We start from the raw sequence: 5,497 nt of genomic DNA, 5'->3' as shown, positions 1-5,497 counted from the left end.
TGGGATGGCCTTGGCGAGATGTTCATCTTCATCGATGGCATGTTGAAGGCTTCGGAGAAGATACCATAGGCTCTCCACTCGGGGAAGTACTGGACGACGAAGTGTACTCTGTCGGCTGTGTCCAGTGTTTGTCCTCCGAGGTCTGTGCGATTTTTTGCTGTTGTGCGTTGAACTGTCGATCGCTGAGTCGAGCGCCATATCCCGTTCCTATTTAGTGTTAGTTAAAGACTTTGCTTATACATTATTTTCCCTTTGTGACTAATTTTTACATGTCATATAATTGCACTGTAATTGCATGTAAAAACAACAGATCATGCATGGAATGAAACGATTCTACAGCTCTCCCTTCATCTGCATCCATCATTTAGTAAATCCTTATTTCGTATTATTTTTTCCCTTGTCCTCATTCGGCCCAATCAAAACTTTAATTTACTATCACTAATTTGAATCGAACAAGCCAATCCGGAGCGGGAGTAAAACCAATTGTTTTAACGATAGTTTCTCGCTGGAATATTCCTCAGTGCCTCGAACATCTTAAAAAGTTTTCTTATTCTTCGGGCCATATTTAGCATTTCATGTCACTCTTTTGGTCACATAACGAAGCAAGTTCCATTATTCAGTGCAGATGCACCATGTACTCTCGCATATAAGTTCACAAAATACTCCCTCGCAAAATCTTGCTCAATTGCTTGTCTCAGGGGCCTGCAATATTGTCCAATTTAGTTCCCTTAAGATGTTGACAGGCAAGGAAAGACATATCTCCAGGAGCAATCAGCGACCTAATTTGTCTCAGCTACACATTTATTTCACTAAAATATTCATCAAAATCCAATACACGCCATCGAACCCCTACAACTGCACTCATCCCTAATGCAGCACTCACCTCTAATACACCATTCACCGCTAATATAGCACTCACCTCTAATACTGCAATCACCTCTAATGCAACAATCACAACTAATACATCACTCGCCTCCAATACAGCACTCACTTCTAATACAGCACTAACCCATAACACAATACTTACCTCTAATAGAGCCCTCACCCATAATATAGCACTCTCCTCTCATTCAGCACTCACCTCTAATACCGCACTCAGCTCTAATACTGCAGTCAATTCTAATAATACACTCACCTCTAATACACCATTCACATCTATTACTGAACTCACCCCTCATACAGCACTCACCACAAATTCTACACTCACCTCCAATACAACACTCACCTCCAAAACTACACTCAACTCTAATACAGCACTCATCCCTAATACTGTACTCACCTCTAATACAACACACACCCCTCATACTGCACTCACCTCAAATACAGAACAAACCTGTAATACAGAACTCACCCCTAATACAGAACTCACCCCTAATACCGTACTAAGCTATTATAAAGCACTCACCTATAATATTGCACTTACCTCTGACAGCACTCATCTCTAATACTGCACTCAGCTCAAATTCTGCACACCTCTATTGTAGCGCTCACCTCTAATACGGTGCTCATATTTATGACTGCATTTAACTATAATGCAGCACTCACATCTAATACAGAAATAATCTCTAATGCAGCCCCCTCCGCAGGTCACCGATTTCCACAAAAGTCATAACTGTTTATCATATGCACAGATTATTGTTTAATGTCTGGTCGTTTTCATATGTAGAGTTTTAAATAAAGAAATATTTCACCTGAGCTCTGTACCTCCTCCTAGCTTGGGGCATCATCTCCTGTGGCCTCTCCTTCCAGCAGTAAACAACCCAGCCCATTCTGGGAGGTTGTTCCTCATCACAGGCCCTTGATGGTGTTTCAGTTCGTCAGATAACATGTCAGTGATATGGGAGATGTCGTGTTGGGAGGTGGTGGGGCAGCGTGGTTCTCACTGCAGATGGTGAAAGTTAAATTCAAATGCAATCTGCAATTGAAAGTCTAATGATTGATGCAAAAAAAAACATCTGGTTCACTCATGTTCTTTAGGGAAGGAAATCTCTTATCGTTAATTGGTCTGGCCTACATGTGACTCCAGACCCACAGCAATATGTGTGGTTAACTCTTCCATGGACAATTAAGAATGGACACAAATGCTGGCACATTATGCGATGCTTATGAATGAACACGTTCGCCGTGTAATTGTTATATTATTATCAAAAGTATTTCAGTCCCTTGTGACTTTTCTCTCATAGTTTTATTATTTAGATTTATACATTAGAACATCGAAAATTAAAGGACGAAGGCCATTCGGCCCCGAATGGCTGATCACCAAGTTCAATACCATGATGACGCCTTCCCCACATCCCTGGATCCCGTCAGCCCCAAGTTCTACATCGAATTCCATCTTTAAATCACACAACGTCGTCGGAACAACCACATCCGGAGGCAGTAAATTCCACAGGTTCACCATTATTTGGGTGAAGAAATATATCCTTACTTCAGTGCAATAATGTTTGACCCCTTATCCCCAAACTATGACCCCTAGTTCTGAACTTCCTCACCATCAGCAACATTCTTTCTGAACCCACCATGTCTAATCCTGTTAGAATTTTGTAAATTTCTATGAAATGCCCTCTCACTCTTCTAACCTTTGATGAATATAATCCGAACCGACGTAATCTCTCCTCATCCGTCAGTTCCGCCATTTTAAGAATCAGACTGGAATTAATTTCCCCTAATGGCGTTGGTCTCTTTGTGGGTGTACCTGGTTCCTCAGTTGGGTGACTGTCTCACATAGCTCTGTATGATTTCCCACCATGGCAGATAATTTGCATGTGTGATTCAACCCCTTCCCAATGATCAATGTATGAGTTGCAGAAATGGAAAATTGAGGCGGCCCGGTGGAACAGTGGTTAGAACTACTGCCTGAAAGCGGCACGAAAACCGGTGAGATAAACAGATCAGTATACTGTCTGTGTGGAGTTTCCACACAGTGTCTGCGTGGGTTTTCTCCGGGTGCTCAGGTTTCCTCCCACAGTTGAAAGATAATAAAGTTAGGTATATTTGCCATGCTAATATTGCCCAAATGCGTTAACGGGATAATAGTGGAGGATTGGCGTTCGGCAGGGTGCTCCATCGGAGCAAAGCGCCGATGGGACGAATTACCTCCATCTGCACGATAGAGATTCTCTTCGATGAAATAATATCCCTTGAAGAGTTAACACTGGTGCCTCCCTGAGAGAGTACTGATTAATAATGTATTGTGTTTAGGGCAAATAGATTGAGAACTCTAAAATCGAAAATAATAAGCAGTGTTTCGTTTCTTACAATTGTTTCTTTCTTCAAGAACCTTTTCACCTGCGTTTAGTTTACCGTATGGTCGCACATTTTGAAAGAAAACCCCCCGTTCACACTCTCATCCCATTGCGTTGAACGTTCTGAGTAAAATTATATGGATGCAGGAAAGACGCACAAAGAGAGACAGATTCACGTTACTATACGTACTAACAGGCAAATACTCATGCTTGCAGACACATACATCATCGATGTAACTGCCTGTGAAAACTTGAAATATTTCAGACATATATTGTTGAAGTTGGTGCAGCGGGAGTTGCCAAGCGAGGACGCCGACCACATTGCCAGGAAGTGTGGAGTAAGGAGCTGGTCATAACACACATAGGCTGAGCTGGCATCACTGCCAATTGTCTCCAATGCTGATAAACCAGTTTTTTTGTCAACATTCCTAACGATTAGGGAGCGCACCATTAGGTGATTAACATGTTAAACGAGTCACGTATGTCAAAGAGACAAGCCCTCGTCCTTTCTGTTTAACATTTCGAAAATAAACATCCACGTGCAAAGTTTTAAGCCATCGCGCAAGCACCATGAGATTTTGTGGAGCCAAATCGTATGCCAAGCGACTGTACCCATCAGCTGTCGTTGAAACGCCTGCGCGCCATTTTAACCACATTGAGATTCCCAATTAACTGCTTGTTGCAAACGGCTTTGAACGGGCACCGATTGTAATCAGGCATATTCATTCAGCAAGAGATGGAGAGAATTCGACTTTACAGTTTTTAAATCCTTGCAATATTTCAGGGGCAAGACCCCAGCTCGGCGTTTTGGTGAGCTTTATTCTCGTGTCACTTTCAAAGCATTTCACGAATAATCGCAGACCGTTCTTTCCCAGACTAATTTAAATAACATGGAATTAATAATCCTCTAGCGGCTTGTTATTGTTGTAGTTATTATTATTATTTTAATATTATTTATATTATCAAAATATTCGTCAATGCAGTTTCGTGTCAATAGCAATAATATCATTTACAATTGTCAAACAGTACAGCTTTTATTTATGTCAACATTTAACGTCACATTGAAACCATAGAAGGTAAAACAGTTGCAAATCTCATGTAGTTTTTCTCTTGAGAAATTCCGAAGTTCTCATATTTTAGTTGTCCTTGTTACTCAACACAAGGTCGTCACTCTCTCATTAGGTGGGCTGGTGAAACCACGGACCTTGCTGCAATGCTGAAAGGTGACCAATGGCCTGAAATCTTTGACAACGTGAGTCCAACTCATAATATAAAGTTGCAATAAGACATGGCCCCTTTACGTCGATGAAAGATGGATGGGGTAACCCCCGACATATGTTGCTTCAGTACCGAGATTGGGTCTCAGAGGAGTTATCAGTCCCATAAACGCCTAAAAAACTGTGCTTTCTGCACAGCACGCACGGCATGAGCCCATGCATGATAGATGCTCCAGGCAGATTTAGTACGAAAATTTTACCAGGCTGAATTTAACAAGGATGAAGCATTCCATCTACGTTCTTCAAATAACACAATGCGGAAGAAGACAACACCAAGTACAGCTCGGAAGCAACGCCACGTAGTTGGAACTCCAGAAGATGAATTATTATAATTTAATAAATAATTAATGTTGTAATATTACCTGAAGTGCATGTCACGTTTTACATTCTTCAAAATTTAAATAATCTACCAATTACACGAAATGGAAATTTCACCCCATTCTTTAACTCCTCTCTGAATTTACTCTGGGTTCCTGCATAAATGAATGGGTTAATGCAGGAACTAATTGACTGAAGTATATACCCAGTCTGCTCCAGAATAAATGCCGATCGATTGGAACTTGAGAAATACGAAACATTCGCAATTCGGAAATACAGCACTGTTATAAAGAATAAGACATATGTTAGGATGAAACTGCTAGAGATGGCAAGGAGTAAAACAATGGATTTTCTCCGCTTCTCCATCTCTGGATCATTCTGATTCTCTCCATTGCTCTGGGCCCGGAGTCTCCTTCGGGCTCTATTGGCAGCCAGAATGTATCTGACAGTCAGAGCATTGAGCAGTAAAATCAGAATGAATGGGAGACAAGGGGTTATTATGGAACGAGTCCAATCGTATGCCGTCCATGCGGGTGATGTATAATATGATGATTTTATGTTGCAGAACCAGGGTACATTGTTAATTACGTACCTCGGTTCGGAAATAAAATACATAAAGGAGCTTTTAAAGCAACTGAGTATTGTCACAATTCCAAT

The sequence above is a fragment of the Scyliorhinus canicula genome, chromosome 6 (genome assembly GCF_902713615.1).
Source record: "Scyliorhinus canicula chromosome 6, sScyCan1.1, whole genome shotgun sequence".
Taxonomy (NCBI): domain Eukaryota; kingdom Metazoa; phylum Chordata; class Chondrichthyes; order Carcharhiniformes; family Scyliorhinidae; genus Scyliorhinus; species Scyliorhinus canicula.
Note: the sequence above shows the minus strand (reverse complement) of the source record.